This window comes from Oreochromis niloticus, linkage group LG22 (assembly GCF_001858045.2).
Source record: "Oreochromis niloticus isolate F11D_XX linkage group LG22, O_niloticus_UMD_NMBU, whole genome shotgun sequence".
Taxonomy (NCBI): Eukaryota; Metazoa; Chordata; class Actinopteri; order Cichliformes; family Cichlidae; genus Oreochromis; species Oreochromis niloticus.
This window is the reverse complement of record NC_031985.2, coordinates 14,693,142-14,711,853: the sequence shown is the minus strand read 5'-3', so window position 1 is coordinate 14,711,853 and position 18,712 is coordinate 14,693,142. Positions and strand designations below refer to the sequence as shown.

At 40.1% G+C, this 18,712-nt stretch overlaps 1 protein-coding gene across 6 annotated transcripts in view; it reads left to right on the top strand.

Moving 5' to 3' along the window:
- ext1c (exostoses (multiple) 1c) overlaps window positions 1-18,712 on the top strand; it is a 101,907-nt gene that overhangs the window by 32,275 nt on the left and 50,920 nt on the right. The window lies entirely within an intron of this gene.

The window sequence follows — 18,712 nt, the reverse complement described above, 5'->3', positions numbered from 1 at the left end:
CCACTGAAGCCCTGTGTGCTGTTTGAAGCTCTTCACCCAGTGGTTTTTCGCCCATTGTCGATTTAATAATGAAAAGCTTTTGGAAACACACCCATCTGCTTTGTACATTTCGCAGCAGCAGCTTGATAAACATGTCTTTTCCTCCCTGTGCTTTCTTTCCCTCTTGCTCACTTGTTACAGCCTAGACAGTAAATTGTCACACTCGGGGATGGGGATCGAGAACCCGTTCGATATTTTTCCAGTCAATTAGAACCATGTGCCTCGGAGCTGATCAGTACCTCTCATCGTGCGTTTCTTACAGTTGTGCAAACCTTTTTTTTTTTTTTTTTCCATTTTTGCTGGGTGTTCAGCTTTTGATTCAGTTACAAAAACAAAAACTTATTTTTTTTCTTATTAAGATCTATCCCAGGCCAAATGACTCAAAACAGGTCTATCTGCCAACGGTTGCCTTACAGCTGACACACAGGTGAAGGTCAATATAAACCAGACATTCAGGTTTTGGTTTACAGGAAGAATAATTAGGGCTCCTGTGCACAAAAAGCCTGAAATCCAGCATCAACACTTCTTTTTTCAGTTTACTGTAAAGAAAACGTTACACCCTGGTAATTGTTATGGACGTATTAAATGTGGAGTAGCTGTAGACCCCAGTGGCTGTTTCCATGCTTCTTAATTAGTTTTTTTAATCAACTTTTAATAACTTTTTTTTCATTAAGCAGGAATAAATGTAATCATTTCGTATGGAGCCATCAAATATATGTTCAGTAGTGTAATTCTGTGACTATAGTCTACTTATTTGTGCAATTTTTATTATCTTTTATTATTCTTTGCAGTAGCATTTACATAGAGATGAACAACACGGGCCTCTCTTTTTCGCTTCCCACTTGCTGAACTTACACTTTGTAATAAAAGTCTCTGCAGCTGAAGTGCTGACAGAGCTTCTCATTATAAAGTCAGTGCCTGTCCGTTCATAGAGACATACCATGGCATTCTGATGGTGCAGAACATTTGGAGACAGGAGATGATGGATTCCTGCAAAGAGCAGGAAAAGAATTAGAGGTAGAAGTTTGAGTTCAACATTGTCAGTATACTAATATAATGAATATGCAAAGTTGTGGTGTCACACTATACAATATATTATATTTTGCTTCAAATTCCATAGTTGGTTGATCTGATCCAGGAACATGCTATAGACTATACCTTAGGCTTGTTTACATTGGACTGGGTGGCATAGGGATGGAGCTCCATAACACTTATGAATGAACTCATTTATTCCACACAGCCCACTACTTAAACACCGGGTGGGGAGGTGGGAGGGTTATGGGGAGGTAGGGAGGATGGTGGGGGATGAGAGGCAGTTCCAATATAAATCTGTGGTAGAGCAACGGCTCTGAGGGTGCAAGGGTGCGTATGGGGGAGGCAAAGTGAGACAGCTGTCATTTGTACAAAAAAAGTTTTAAAAAAGCTGGTTTAAAAAGAAACCTTTTCTCCTTTTGTATGAATTCTCTCTCTCTGGTGAATTAGAGATGAGAGGGGATGGGAGCAGGGGAAGGTGCTGGATCATCTCTCTTGTTGCATCCTTTGAATTTCCCTCTGGGGGAAAGAAAAAGGGGGATTTCTGCAGGGAGAACATGAGAACCGTGGTGGCCGTTGAATTAAGACGTGTCAAAGAAACAGGAGAAGGAAAGAAAAACTGCAGCAGCAAGATTTAGATCACGTAGCAACACATCCTCGTTACTCAATCTGTCTGCAGTTACATAGTTTGCTTCTTTATTTTTGATCAAAAATGCAGCTGAAAAGCGACTGCTCTGCTCCTAATAGTCACTGAGAAAGCATGCTTCTTTGTTTGTGACTGTCACTGCTATACACAGCGTGCATGAGCTTGTGTTCGCGTTTGAGACCGTGTCTTGGTTAATGAGGCTCTTAGAAGGTAGCACCAGGTTAATGATCGCCTGCATCTGGTACACCAGCAGATTAGCCTTGAGAGACCTGGACAATCAGTGACATAAGCAACCCATGGGGGGAAAGGGAGGAGGAGGGGGAGGAGGAACTTGGAAAAGGGGGGGGACTCAGATGGAACGAACAGTCGAGCGTCATGACATAATTTTTCTGCCCCAATAAAAATCTGCCCCCCCTTTTTTTTTTTTTAATGAGAAAATGATAGGAATGCAAAAAAGTTTCCTTCTGGGTAAACACTGACTCCTCATTTTGTTTTACCAGTAAAGATATATGAAGTTTTATAAGGAAGAAATGCTATATGGGTAATGAGATTACATTCACTAATGGATCTCTTGCTAAACAGCTTTTCAGTATAAAGTCATAGCTGGTGGATATAAAGGAAAAAATAAACTTTTTAGTCTATGAGTCTATAGAATACATATTTTTTACTGAAGAGTCTGAATGTTAGCAGTTTGGTGTACAGCATGCGTAAATGGTGATAACATCGCAACTGAGGGAATAATATAAAAGCTGTGAAGATCAAAGGTCCTACACTTTGAAGGTCCTAAACTGTGATACACTTGCACAACTCATAGGCTCAGTTTCCAAATTGGAAAGCAATATTTTTTAGAAGTAAACAAGTTCATCCATACATTGCATCTTTTTTTAAATTAACCCCTTAACACAAGTAGCTTAATTTGTGTTAAGGTAATTGTGTTCCTCACTGACTCACAGTAGTTTACACCAAGAGGATTAAGCCTACAGACAGTCTGTGAAATTTGTCTTGAACATAATATCACCAACTCAAAATTATTTTGACCCTCGGCTCGGCCCATAGATTTAGCAAAAAATATAAAAAAAATATCTTCTTGCCATCTCTAGAGGATAGATTTAGTTTTGTTTGCTGAGGTTTAAAAGGTTAATAATTTCATTTCTGTTTACACTTTAAAACAAAAAAGAAAGAAGAAAAAAAAATCAACACTATCGTCAAGGATGTTTTTTCAGCATCAGAAGTTGAAATGATACCTTTTCATACAAATGTCTGAAGTTTATCCTCAGTATACCTCGCCATACCTACTGTGTGTAACACCAATAGAGGTTTTACCTGTTTTACTTTGTCTTTATGCTCCTAAAATGTAAGTAAGTCAGTAAATTTTATTTATATAGCACATTTAAAATTAAACTGCTTTACAATAAAAAAATTAATAAAACACACACGGCTTTCGATAAATTCATGCTACACACTTTTGTATTATACATAATATAACAAAGCAACAACCTTTCCTCCAGCCACCGTTCCAGACAGCAGCCGTTTCAAAAGCATTATTAATAAAAGCTATGTGTCCAGCTTAGGTTTAAAGACGGTTTGTTCTAAAATGTTGAGGTTATGTTGTGTTTTTGTTGAATTGTGTATAAGTGTTGCACTTTTCCTGGCTTAAGGGAAAATTGGTATCTCCATGGAAGTCCTCAAAGTACTTTTTTTCATTAAGGGTTTGTTAAATACCTTTGTCACCACCAATTCTATTAACACAAAGTCACTCGTTTAAAGTGCAGAACAATTGGTAAATTGGACCCAAAGAATCCCATTAAAATGTGCCATAGGGAAAAGGAAATCTGAATAGGAACAGAAGGTGCCTGGAAATATTTTTTGGTTCGACTTTTCTGGTGTGGAACTTTGAGTGTGTGTGTGTGTGTGTGTGTGAGAGAGCGTACATGGATTATGGATGATAGGGAGGGAATACAGAATGAAATAGAAAAGAGACAAGTTGGAGATAGGACACAGTGGTACCCAAGGCATAAGAGTAGCAAGATAGAAAGGAAGAAAAGAAAAATGCCATGTGATAAAGATTATAAAAAAAAAAGGTGGAGGGGGGAGAGAGACTGGGTGATACCGCAGGCAAGTTGAGGAAAAAGCGAGTATCAAACAGGGCAGGAGGGAGGGTGGCAAAGTGGGAGAGAAAGACTGAGAAGAGGAAGAGGGAATTGGAATAGCGGCGATAGTTGAAGCAAGGGAGAAGCAGCGCTGCAGCCTAATGGCCTAGTTTCCCTCGCTTTATAGAATTCTCTAAGAAAAGGTTGGGTTGGTTGCATTGTACAGTGAATGTAAATGAGCAAGAGTGCGAAAAATAGAGAGAGAGGGGAGAAAGAAAGGGAGAGAAACGTACAAAAGGTGCCGCCAAAAACACTGAGTTCTAAACTTCCAGCTAAGAAGTGTGTTTGTGAAGTGGAACTGGTGGTGGCTTAACCAAAGATGGATAACACAGGAGGAGGAGGAGATTTCAGTCGCTTAAATGCTGTACTTCACTGTTAGTTTTAACTGCGTTGTTGGTTTATATAAGTTCTTGAGTTGGAAACCGATGGTGATTATTGATGACCTCCCTTGAAGGAGGCTGAGGTTGTTGAAGGCGAAAGAGCGAGCAATCAGACTTTAGAACCTGGGTGAGAGTTCAGAATGAATGTAGCATACTAATCGGGCAAAACAGAACTGAAGGAATTTTCTACCCTAAAAGTTAGAAGGAAAAGCTGCAGCAATGCTCCCAAGCCTGTGTGATTCGAAATGGATAGGTGCAATCTGTTCAGCTGTCGTGTGCTTGCAAATGTGTAAGAATTCCTAAACTACGAAGGGTTTCAGTGCAGTTGATGAAAAGTGAATCAAGGCTGGAAAAGAAGGTAGTGCTGTTGTTAGCTGCTGGTAAACATTGAAAAAAATATAGCAGCGTAGTTACTACTTCCGCACAAGCGCAATCTAAATTAATATGTGGGTGGGAACATGCATAATTATGTATGTGTGTGCCTGGATCTGTAAATGCAATATGAGAAAGTGCAGTTTAAGATTTTGGCAAACTGAATAAGAAATGCTGCAGCCCACTGTAATTAGGGCCTGTGAAATTGTACCTCTGGAGATGCTGTGGTTTGTGTGTGTGTGTGTGGTTTGTGTGGCCCATATCTGCTGTCTCTGTTTAGAATACTTGGAAATGAGACGCAGCCTTGATTCTCTGGCACTTCTACACTCCATCCTCCGTTATTTTCCTCCTCTCAAGCTCATGTCTTTCTAATCCCACACATCGGTCCTCTCCCCTCAGTGCTTTCATCAAGTCTTGTCATATATATATTAAATTAGACAGTGCCTCAAATTGTATCCAGGGCTTAAGATTAACCTGCTGGCTCACTCACAAACTTGCTGGTTTTAAGTTTGCTTTAAATCCATTATAATCAGTATTTTCAAAGTAACAGTGGATTTGATGGCTGTGAAATGTGGAAAGGTGTCACTAATGATTGGCCTGAAGAATAAAGTCAGAACAATCTATCCCAATATATCAATACTGGGCAATAAGTTAATAATTAACATGGCCGATGGATTAAGACAGACGAAACACCCTTCAACCATGTATGAGTGTAGATGTTGCATACTTTGTGCACCAGTGGGCACTCTGCAACTTCCATGTTGGGAACACATGTTTGGAAATCTAAAATGAGAAGCACGCTATGCCCAAGCAGAGTTGGGCATAGCATGCCATAAACAAGCAATAAAACACAATCATTATTTAATAGCATTGTCATAGTGTCTTAGTAAGAGCTCATAAACACCAACATATTTATGTTTCATCTGTCTAAAAGAAAGGAAAACTATCTGCAAATATCACCAAATATCGGTACTGGTTTTAAAAACTTGCTTGCAGACAAGTTAGCATCTGTTAGCAAAGTTAGCATTTTGCTAACTTTGCTTTAGCTATCAGAGGTTGCCATAGGGTCACCAAGCAGTCTCTAGCCCTGTGTGACTGAGACCCAACTAATGAAATTATGCAGTTCCCCTAAGCTCTAACAAGTTTTAATGTCTTTATTAATGTTATTTTTTTGGTTTGATTACAAGTTTCAAGTTTCAAAATGTCTGAAAGGAGTGTTGTCTCATCTCATTATAAAAAGCCCCAAAAGCTCTGATTAATTATCTAGTTAACATAACCTGGCAGCTTAACAGACAGAATTGTGTAATTGCAGTTGGTGGAGACCAAAGTGGAAGTAAAAGAAGTTGTCTTAATTAAAGTATGAAGGAGGCTGGTTTAGCCTCAATACTGGTTTTAAGTATTAGGATAATTACACCTTTTGATTTTTTTTCTTTTACCTTGGTCTCTTTTAGGTTAAAAAAATAGGGAATTTCTCCCAATTTCATCACGGAGCACACAGTTTTCTGTTTATTTCTGTAACATATATTGTGATCTCACTTCCAGGAATTATTGTGGACCGATAACACTTGGCCAAGGAGTAATTTGTAAGCTTGATTTGACTCTCAATTCTTAGTATTTAGATGGTTATTATTGGTTTTAGCCAAAAATGTGAGAGAGGGAGGCACATTTGTAAGGTCACAAATCAATTCAAGTTCACTTTATCTAGTGGAAATGATGCCTTTGGCTCTATTTCTTACTTGGAAAAAGATTTTTTTTGGCAGTGGTCTTTGAAAGTTTCCAATCGCTGCTCATCTGGACTGAAAAACAACTTTTATTCCACATAGAATTGAATTACATTTTGTATTTCCGATAAAGGATAAGCCAGTCGCAACCTGCTTATCATTTGTCTTTAAATGTTTGCGTTCCAGTCTTTATGCAGCCATTGTTTTCTCAACCGCTGTACTCAAAGCCTCAAACCTCCCACTTCCTAAACGCTATTATTTCCATTTGAATTTTTACTAAACCTGCTTCTTCAGTTGTTTAAAATAGCTTGTAATTTATCCGTCCTGTCAGAGGGCATTTATTGTAACTAAAGCTTGTTGTTTGCACTGTCACCCAAGCAAAACCATCGACGCCGGAGCCACAGCCCTACATGAGTCAGCTCAGGTCTCAGCAGCTTTGTGCTGCATCAGGTCTGGAAAACTCCAGCAGCAAAAAAAACACACAACGGTAGACACATCTGCACCACACAGGCTTTACTTAACATTTAAGAGATCTTAAGTTGAATCCCCACATTAAAAACAACAGCAAATCTAATTGCACACACACATGTAAGGATTTTACAGCTTACTGTAATCATTCTTTCTCCCCCTAACTCACACCTTTTTTTGCATGTATCCTCTACACGACCCCTTCACTTTTTTCCCTCATTATATTTCCTTCCTTTTCTCATTTTTTTCAGACTGTACTGTATACAGTCCTGCAGTTGACTGCAGGCCTCCTTCCATCTTTCTGAGCTCCGGTATGCATAATTTATGAAAAGACCCAGCTTCTCCATGAAGGCAAACTTTTTTGACAGCACAGCTGTGTGTTTAGTGTTGCACACGATTGTCCTGCATGCAATTGTGCTAATCACATGCATAAATGCTGCATACAAGCCCTGACGAACAGTACCCCCTTTTGCTTCTGACTTGCTAATCTATGCATTCCAGTTTTGACACCATGCTCTCCCGAACCCCATGCACGTTTTGATAAACCCTTTTTTCACCATGCAAAAAGTAACAAGGGGAAATGTCTTTATTTAATCCACACTTCAAGAAGTTACAAAGTTTTGACCACTGTCTGCATATCTGTCTGTGCACCTTTTTCCGTCTCCTACATCCATCATGGATTGATTTTTGTATTTCAGCTAAGGTACCTCGTGAATGGTTTATCAGTGGTATATAAATCATTTAGGTTTCCGTTTTCCAGTTTTCAAACCTACTGACTTAAAATGTAACATAACTGTTAGTGAGCGTAAGAAAGATGATTACCAGAGTTTTTTATTGTTGCACAAAGGAGACTAACTTTCCCCCTATTTGAATCCTTGTTCTTTGCAAGATAACATGCTGCGCTTAATGGACAGGTACAGGAGTGGATTTCTCCTTCTCATCTAACTTTGTAACATCAGCAGAATATGCATGGTTTATAAACCGGAGAGCTTTACAACATAGCAGCCTACATTTCTCCAATACTCATAAAGTATGTCAGTGCCCATAAAGCACTGATAAACGTTTTATTTACCATCAGTCAAGCAAATTCTAGTGGTGTTGTAGTGGAGAGTAGTCTTTTATGGTAACATTGTTAGAATAAGGTCCAAGACAAGTGAGATACAACTAAATGCTCAGATAACATTAATAGTTTTGTAACACTCCAGCTCCTCTGTATCTAATTTTAAACTAAAACATTTCACTTGTCAGTAGAGGCACCTGATCATAAATCATAAAGTGTAGTCACGTTGTCATATTTTGTAGCAAATATTATCCAGGTGCTTCGAACTGGATCACCTTACCTGTAAAATCCTCTGTCTGCGGTTTGACCTCGCTGCGTTCACACGTGTGAAAACAGCGATGGTTTAAAAATAGTTCCGTTTTCTTCTGATAGCCTTCAGGAGTTTGGAAGCAGTAGTATTTTTTTCTGAGGTCACGCGGTTACAAACTATGTCTAAACAAATCTTGACAGAGTTCATCTCAGTTTATTCCAAAGGAGCTCAGGATCTTTAATACACACTGGATAAGGAGGGGGCTTATCCAGAGCCCGTCTCAACGATGGCTCTGTTTCGCACTGATAATACGGGAGATTTGGCTTAAAGTTATAACTTTAGTTATGACTTGAGTAGTGAATCTAATTTTTCAGTAGAAATAATTCAGAGCAGAAGGCTAATCAAAGCCATATTTAATAAGATTCTTCTTTGGGGAACTGATTATAGCTTGGGGATGAAACATTTGCCCGATGGCAAATTACATCTGAATTTATTGTGCAGTTTATGTTGGGAGTCAAATTGTATGCAGAAACACTTTTTAAAAATCTTTTAAAAATGACTTTAGGTTCCACAAAAACTAGAAAAAAACTATAACTATCTATAATGTGATTGGGTTTTTTTTTTTTTTATATAGCAGATTTAGCGTATAAAGATTCAAGCTTGCTTTGGCCTTGAAAATGTTCTTTCCTGTCAACCTCTGCCAGTGAGTAAACTCATTCAGCTTTTCCGCTCTCAGCTCTTCGTTCTTCGGTCGTAGCAAAGCTATACAACTCCAGTAAGTGTGAGTGGGTGGTTCCACTCTGTCAGGTGCATATCAGGTTTCTCAAGGAAGACCGTTTGGCCCAGGGGCTCTCTCACTGGTGTGGATGTCCTCTTAATGGGTGCCCATTCAGTGCCCTAATCGAGCCCTTTATCAACCCCGGCTAACACCGTGGCGATCATAGCAGAAAAAGCCTGGAGCGACTGTGCTTGCTTTGTCCAGGCCAACTGGAGCGTAAAAGCTTTGACAATGACAATGCAGTTGGGAGAGAGAAAGAGAGAGAAATGTGGAGGGAGACATTTCTCATTCCTTATGCAGTTAAGGAGCCAGCCTCCAGCTCAGAGGCCCAATTTTCACATGTTTACTCTTTCTTAATAGCATCTATTTGACCTTTGACCCCAACTAGCACAAGCTGTGAGCATTTGTAGTTTAGTCATTGTCAAGGGAAGGAAGGTATGTGATTGCTGATACATCTCAGTCTTTCTTTCCTTTGGTCATCAAAATTGTGAGGCATCAAGGGAAGAATTTTAAGGGAAGGCACATTTCTGTATGGCTAACTCATTTAAACCACCTGACCTCAACAGAAACAAAGAATGCTGAAATTGTTCAGGTTTCAAAGTTCAAACCATTAATGTGAAAAGAAGCCAGCAGGCAAATCATTACTAAAAAGACACGCAGCACTCAGACCAGATTTCGCTGCAATTAGGCTGTCCCAAACACATTTTGAAGATTTTTTTTTTTGCCCAAGCACTTTCTCAGAGGACGTCCAAATTGCCTGAGATATCTGCCGTAAAATTAGGTCAGAAAATATTGTGTAGTGTAAGTTTGCAATAAGATGAAAAGGCTTTTTAATAACTGCTTCTTTTTTGCCCTCTTTGATGTAGAATGAAGGGCTCCGATTGGCTGGTCTTCAGATGAATGACTGATACACAGTGATAATCCCGACCACTGGAGGGTTCAAAGGACTCGCTAATATATGCGGCACTATCAACATTAACATGATCTGTGTATCTCATTTTTTAATAACGCGGTGGGGGTATTGGGGTTAAACAGGGATTTGGATGGGGGGCTACCCAAGCACGCTCTAATATGTTTTTATGCAAACTATTTGATAACCTTCAGTGTAATTACTTGATATTTCACTTACGCCCCATTCTTTTATTTGAGTGTTTGTAGCACTGCCTAATTAATATATATATGTATATAATTCTTTCCACTTAGTGGGTGATACATTTTTCGGAGCCATAATAATATTCTGACACTAATATCTTTCACATTAAAATAAAAGCTGCAGCCTACTGACTGTCATACACCTAGTTTTTTGCAAGCTACTTAATCAAAATTACAAGGTCAGCTTTCAAGATTATTGTTATAGCTTAAATTATTGATATAATTTGAATTAATGTTTGATTCTATATATCCATACTCTACTGAGACAGAGGTGTCACTTTGAACACCATGTCTACTAGAGGGGAAAGTAACCAGTCCCACAATGTGTAACTTAACTGAGAGCATACAGCTTGTTCATTACATGGGGTGTAATCTAGTGTTTCTATGTCAGATGGACATTGTAATTTAACTATATCACTTGCTCACTGTGGACTATGTTCTGGGACAGTAGCATAGACAGTAGAAAACATGGAGGTGGCTACTGGAATGTCACCCATTGGTTTGTCTGGCTTTGAAGCCTTGAGGTAAGCGTTTCCATGGAGGCCATCTTGGTTGCAAAAAATGTAATGCGATGAGTAGGGGCAGGTCTGATTGTGAAACTGCACAAATATTGGGTAACCACTTTTCAGCCAGTGAGCATGTGGTTTTATTAATCGTAGATAATGCTTCATTTTGAAAGATTTTTTGACCAAGGTTTACAAAATATAGAATTTCTTATCTTATCTTATCCTGTTTGACCCAAAACTCAACAGGAAAGTGTTTACAGAGGTTCAAACACAGCTATCACCATGTAGCCTTCAAACAGAATGCAGGTTTAACACATTTCTTGATTGGGTTGATTCATTTTTTATTTATTTATTTTACATCCTGGAAGCTACATCCATGTTTTATACTATTTTGGACAGTGGTAGCAAAGCAGTAATATTTTTATTTTTGTGTGTGTGTTGCGTTTGCATGCAATGCTATTCTCTATATTTTGCTAACAGTGGGGAAAAGCTGAGTATGTTGTTAGTGCAACTAATTAAACAACTGCACGGCATTTTGGCAACGCAGGAAAGTCTTGCTTTGCCCTGAAGGTCCAATAATGACGTGGTAGAAAGTGAAAACTATGAATAGGAAATTACACCCATTCCATAGCACCAGCAGGTGTAAAAGAAGCAAAACAAAGCAAGTACACAAGGGTGGTGCTGAAGTGACTGATTTTGATATGCTATGCTTATTTGAATACTGATCCTTTATTTTACACAAGAATTGGCCACAGTGTTTGCAGGAGTATCACAATAAAGGCTGGATAGAATAGAGGCCGTACTTATCACAAGAATAAGGGAAATTTAACTAGCCGTCGCTTGTTAGATTGAAAAAAGTTTTTTTCCAATTAGTTTTTGTGCTACCTGCGCTGCATGCGAGTCAACGCTGTGTGTGGGCAGTGCAGACAATAAAGCTCTTTCTTCCAGAAACAAATATTCAGACAGTTCTCTCAGAAGAAGCCTTGCTCTCCGCTTGCTGTAGCCTCTCAGTACAAGATGTGCTCTTTAATTGCCAGTTCTGCTCTTTGAAAAGGCGTACATGGGTGGCACAGCCCGTCTGACCTGTGCTGCAAATCCTGCTTAAAACTGAGTCATTTTCAACTCTTTTTTTCTTCTATAAAGTGACATGCTTGTGTTTCTCTTCTGTTTGTGTTCCTTCCGAACTGGCTCCCTCAGTTCCACTTCACTTCATCATTTTGGTGTTTGAACTTTCATTAGAAGTAGATAACAGAGAGTTCAGGGACTTTATTGGATCGTGACCTGTCTCGCGTGCCCTTATCTGAGGAGTGTATAGCGTACTGTTACCTCAGGTACTTGTATTAACAGAGTACACTGGGTACTTTTTGATCAATAAATAGCAGTTTGTAAAGGGCAGCCAGAACATCAGTGGAACACAGTCTCTCTCTTAAACTGTTACAATATCAGAGAGGCTTTGAAATCAGACCTACAATACTCCTGCTCTTGTCCTGTTTTACCAACTCCTCTATGACCAGAGGAGAAAAGCCTGCATTTAATGGACAAAGTGGACATAACAAGTGACAAAAGATCTTTTTCTCATTTTAATTTTTGTATTTTTATGAAGATAGGGTAGAAAGAAGATATGCTTTAAAAAAAGTCACCTTTTTATTTGCTTCTTTTGCAGTGCAATGCACTCTTTACTGGATGGAAAGTGTGTGCATCAGTATCTGCGCACTACTGTTGCCAAGCCCAACAGCAGACAATGCAGATGTGTGCCCCAGATAAGGGCTTTTATTCTGCTACCTAGCAGATGAAGAATGTGTAGATGATCATGAATTTCTCATGAGTTATGCTGTTGAGCTCTTATTTAATGATAGCCATGCCGGGGTGGGTTCTGAACCTCTCACTCGTCTCCCTCCTCATCACCTCTGATGAATGGGAAAACAAGTAAAGGGAGAAGCTTCCCTTTAGTCGCTCCAGAAATGTCTTTTGCGGTGCAGTCTCTCAGAAACTGCAACATAGACACAAACTCTACAAGCCACAGTTTCACTTCCGAGTCTGTGATGTATGGCCTGCTGCTCTTCTTGTCAGATGGCCTACTACACTGAACACTCACCTACAGCACGCTACAAAACAGCTTTCCTCCAAATGGCACAGCACCGAATATACAAACACTGTCAGGTTTGCCTGCCGTGTGAAAAATGGGCTTTATGTTGCCTCCGCCTGCTTGGCCCAAAAGACTCCTCTCTAGATTAAAACCTCGGCACACCGAGCCCCCTTCACACTACAGCAGGCCCTGACTCATTCCAATCTGATGCTCATTTCAGTCCTCATTTCCTTTACATTATATACACCATTAAGTATATTAAGCCCAAAGCCAGCCAGTGCACTGTCCCATGAACTTAATGATAAAGCCATCTGTGTGCATCTTCATTTCTCAGCAAGCAGGTGCACGAAGGCACATTGGTGGTGGGGGGGTGGGGGGACTGCATAGTCACAATATAACGACATTTAATGTCATTTAAAATATTGCATAGTAAAGGAGACTTCAGTCAATGCCATGCTAGCAGCTCCAAGAAGCTCAAAGAAGAGAGAGACCCAGGATGGGGTTCTCTTTTGACCTCTTAAACTAATGGTGCACTGGTCAAAATTTTCTCTTCCATCTGTCACTCATTGCTTAGTGAAAATGGCTCAGACACATGTCCTGCCCCATGGGGCCTCCTCCCTTTTTGCCCTCTACACACTGTGAGTGAACTGCAAACAGAAATCATAAATCTTTCAGGACCAAAAACTCTTGTATCTTGCAGATTCTAAATAATCTTTAGCAGATAGCTGCTTGTAGAGATGAACTCAAAACGAACACACTAATGTTTATTGTGAAACTTGTTTACCGTGTTCGCCATCTTAAGTTGTATTCCCAAAGGAGGAGTATTATGAGCCAACCTCATCCACACGGGATCAGCAGAGTCTGTGATTTGCTTTAACTGTCTGATATCTTTGGTCTGCATTATAAACCTAGCTCACCTGCCACATAATAACTTTTGAGCTCGATGAAAGATAGAAAAATGTATTACTGTATCTGAGATTTGAGTCTGCTACTCGTATGAGTGGGTCTCTATGTTGCTTCGCAGCAACATGAGCCTCCTCACATTTACACACAAAACACAGTAGAATTTGTACTTCATAAATTACAAACTTGTAAAAAATGTGCATGGCATCAGAGACACAAATTTGTAGTTATTACAAAAAAATTAATTAAAAAACGATGGTTCCCAGGTAATACTAGTGTTGTGCAAATAGGTTTTTGAGCCTAGTATGTTCATGGCGGTGTGAGACACAGGTAATCATTAGTTGTGCACATTTAAAAAAAAACATCAATGAAAATTTAAGGATTACTAGAGTTGCTACAGCTTTTTCCGGAGTGTGCTCATGTTTTTATGATGCATTTGATGACTTGAACTTTACATGTGTATTCTAACTTTTATTCATGCTCTCCTCTCCAATTATCTTGGGGTCATTCAGTTTTGTCCTGATCTATTTATTCACTGCTGTGTATGTTTGTACCATTACTATTATTAGCTTGCTGTTGGCATCTACTATAATGACCTCTAGCTGTCTAGTAGTGGCATTCGGTGTCTTTCCCGACCTTTCACCCAGTGCCAAGCAGCAGATTACACACATACGTGCACCTTGCATGTCCTCACACACTCGTCCGCTCTTTCTCGTCTTTGCTGCGGCTTCTTTTTTTTCTACTCGATCGTTCTTTCAGCACAAGCACGAGTGGTCACACAGGCCGCTGCTCATGTTACTCGCGGTGTGCCCATCTGGCAGTGCCCTGCTCTCCTGGCCCTGTTTCTGTGTTTCCAGCTGTCCCCTGGTTATCACTGTCTCTCTGTCCACTGGCTGCCAGTAACCGGAGCGCTCTGCTTCTTTCTCCATCTAGCGACCTCGCTTATTATAGGATAAGTCTTCATCCTATAATAACACATCTCTCTTTCCCTTCTTTGTCATCTTGCTTTCTACTGTCTATTTCTGTTCATATCTTTTAGGAAAACAGTTTTTTTTCCTATTTCTGGTGCTTTTACTGCAGAATTTATTTTGCTGCACTGCTGTCTGTCATCCCGCTGCTCATCCAGCTGTCTTGCTATCTCTCTATATGAGTATGTAACTCGATCAGGTTCAGTGTGTGAGCACTGCTCTGGTTATATTCACTTCAAAAAGATTACTCTTGTGTCCTCTTTATAGCTCGTATGCCAACCCCCTTTTTTTAAAATGTCTTTTACACCCCTCACAGTGTTAACCTGCTGGTTGCACTTATTACCTCAGGGGATCAACTGCGTATCCATTTTCTGGGCACTATTAATCTATGTGCAGGCTGAAATACTCTGAAATAAGTAGTGAATGGGCAAAAAAAAACCAAAAAAAAAAAGAAAGCAACCAGCCGTTATGCTGATCCAGCCTTCCCTAGATGACTTAAAGCTTTCAGACAATTTAGATACACTTAAGTGTTTGCAGTAAGAGTGTTTGGTACATCCCCAATGCATTACACACCCTCTCCCTACACCAACCCTACCTCTGCCCACTTACTATGCACATGAAGCACTTACACACTCTGTCACACTCCATCATGGCCTCTAATAGGGTCTGGCCTGATGGAGTGGACGGGCATGCTCAGCAGACAGTGGGAGAGTGAATCTATATTCAGTCTCTGCACTTCCTTCTCTTCTTCTGGAGCCTGATGAACTCAAGGGATTCTGTGGTGCCAATAAACACCCTCTGATCTATGGAGGCACTCTCCCTGGAATGCAATACTCCTTGGGGCATGGACTTTTTCTTTGTGAAGGTGGAGTGTGTATGAGTGGTTATTTTTCGTTTGTGTGTCTCGTACACAAAAAGGTCCAGTGGTTTAGTGCATGTGTAAATGCATTAGGATTTGAGAGTGTGTGTGTGTGTGTGTCTGTGTGTGTGTCTGTGTGTGTGTGTGTGTGTGTGTGTAAGCCACTAAGTGAAAGCGACAGACTCAGAGAGAGAAAAAGAGAAAATGGATTAGCTAATGAGTGTGTGCTTTCTGAGCGTTGCAGCTATCAGTTTTCTACGGGGCGACTGCAGCAAATGAGCCAGAAGGAGTAATAATGTTAGTGTCCCATAAAATGCAGCTTCCCGTGAGAGTGCCCCCACTGCCAGAATGCCATCATAGGTTAATGCAATGATGATTAAACATGTGTGGCTTTATCGATCCCAGCAGCAAATTTCTCTTCACTACGAGGTCAGAAGAAGCTGCAGAACAGGTGGTGAAAGTGACATAGTTGCAGGTGTCTTACTCAGTGGCACGCTGGCACATTGACAGTATTGATTTCTGCACTAATCTGCACTTAACAAACGTTTTTTTTTGGTTCATAATTAAGTGATATGTTCAGCTTGAGGTTTTCTAAAACATCAAGGGAATCAAGTACAGTGCTGTGAAAAAGTATTTGCCCATTCCTGATTTACTTTTTGATGATGTTTCACATCATCAAACAAACTTTAATATTACACAAAGATTACCCAAGTAAATAAAAATGTTATTTTACAGTTTTAAACCATGAATTAAATGTGATTAACTACTTTTTTTTTTAAGAAAACTGAATTCAGTGTCACCAGCTACATCTGGCCTGATTACTTCCAGACCTGTTGAATCAAGAAGTCAGCGATAGAGAACCTGTCTCACTGACATCTGTCAGTCTGAAAAAGGTTACAAAGGTTTCTAAGTCTGTCGGATTCCAACCAAGGTGAGGGCCATTATCACAAATGGAGAATATTTGGAACAGTGGACAACCTTCCCAGGAATGGTCGGTCTATCAAAATTACCCCAAGAGTGCATCAACTCATACAGGATGTCACAAAAAAAACCTGGAACAACATCTAAAGAACTACTTGGCTCAGTTAACGTCACTGTTAACACATGAGAGATCCACAGGAGACTTCCAAGGTTTAAATCACTGCTGACCAAAATAAACACAAAGGGTCCTCTCACATGTTCCAAACATCTTGATGATCCCAAGAGTTTTGGAAAAATGTTCTGCGTACTGACAAAACAAAAGTTAACCTTTGTTAAAGGTTTGAGTCCCATTACACCTGACATAAAACTAACACATAAGAACATGCCAACAGCCAAACATGGTGGTCGTAGTGTGACGGTCTGGGGCTGCTTTGCTGCTTCAAGACTTGAATGACTTGCCATAATTAATGGAACCATGAATTCTGCTCTCTACCAGGAAATCCTGATAGGAGAATGTCTGGCCATCAGTTCATACCCCGAAGGTGAAGCGCACTCAGGTTATGCAACAGGACAATGATCTGAAAAACACCAGGAAGTCTAGCTCTGAATGGCTCAGAAAAACATTTCCATGTTGGAAAACTCTCCAATATGGCTGTAAGAATACATTCAATAGATATACCTTAAGACAGGGGTCCAACACAGCTGATTTAAATGGCTAAATTACCTCCTCAACATGTCTTGAAGTTCTCCAGAGGCTTGCTAATGAACTAATCAGCTGATTCAGGTATGTTGACCCAGGGTGATATCTCAAACCTGCAGGACACCGGCCCTTGAGGCCTGGAGTTGGACACCCCTGCCTAAGAGACCCTACTGAGTAGATGACCAATCAAAACTCCTACTGATTATGTACATTTAGTGTAATAGTAGTAGTAATTGTAAGATTTTGGTCTTAATCACAAGGCTGCAGAACATTGTCAATACATCTCTGAAGCTCGACTGGAGACGTGAGTCGTCTTAACCGGTCATCACTATTTTGACAATGAACAGCGTCTAACATGTTCATCCAAACGTTTCCACCCTCACGCTGTGTAAATCTGGACTGCTTCTCTTGTAGATTATCTCGTTCTCTTGATATCTTGATTTTAATCAAAGCACGCTAGACTTATTTATTCAGAGTTTTACTTCAATTTGTCACTACACCTCGGGTTATGAAGTCGTATGGTAACGTTTTTTGAGGTATTGCTTCCTGAGTTTCATTTCCCCCGTAGCTCTAAGGTAACTGACAGTGAGCAGAGAGTGTAATGTCATTTGCACATTTATATAAAAACTCAAACCCAGGTGCAATGAAATGATAAAAGTAGGAGCTTTAACAAGGCCAAGTTAAATCCTCCGAGTGGTTAATCTAGCTTGGGCAATTTTAATGTCGGGTAGTCAGCAAAGGGCTTTTTATTCGGAAATGGCAAAAAAAAGCTTGTTTAGATTTTGCAGGCTGTATGCATAAAATAAACAAAAAACAGAAAAAAGACATGAATATGGGCACATGGATATAATGTCTGAATTCTATTTCTTCTAAACTGCAGGGAATTATAGTGGGAGGCCAAAAGCAGTAAAAAACCCAGAGGCTTCTTGTCCAAGACAAAAAAAAAAGTCTGAATTTCAATGGAAATTAGCCTGAGATTGTGGAAAATTACATTTGATTTTACGTGTGTGGGCTGCTTAACTGTGAGTGTACAATAGTGCTATTAGCCTCGTAACCTCCTAATTCATTAAACCCATAATCAGGCCTTCATTTGTATTCAGATAGTTTTTCTCATTGATTATTGGCTGGAAACCTGCCATCCTGAATCTGTGATCTTCCTGTTTGATTCGAGATGAGAAAAGAAAGAGGGATACATAGAGAGAGAAAGCATGCTCAGGGCAGAGACCAATTTTTGGTTCGTTACTGTCTCTTTCTCACTGTCTTCCGCCCCCCCTTGCCTCTGTTCCACCGTCCCTCCCTCTTTCCGTCGCCCCTTATTTCTTACGGTAATGCTCCATTGATCTATGCTGGGAAGAGATAGTGCTAATTCACTGAACCCTGCTCAGCCTCTGCTCTGCCTTGGGCTGATTGCACTAGTTCATCCCTAATGTTTCCTTTTCTCTCTGAGCTTTCTCTGCCTCTCTAAGTTCTAACCAGTGTCCCGGCCAGACGTGTTTAACCCTTCAGCCTTCTGATGCTGCAGGGCGGCTGCCAGCTAACAGTGAGGCAGACTCATCTCTGTGGCAAGTGGTGCTAATGATGACAGCGCCAGACTACAAGTGCCAAGTGAACTGAGATGGCAAAAGCGATGGTTTGAGCAGTGCTTTCAGCAGTGTGTGCGCACGGGCTGTGAAAAGTTTGCAGAGAAAACTTCTGCAGCGGTTTAACTTTCGGAAATGATA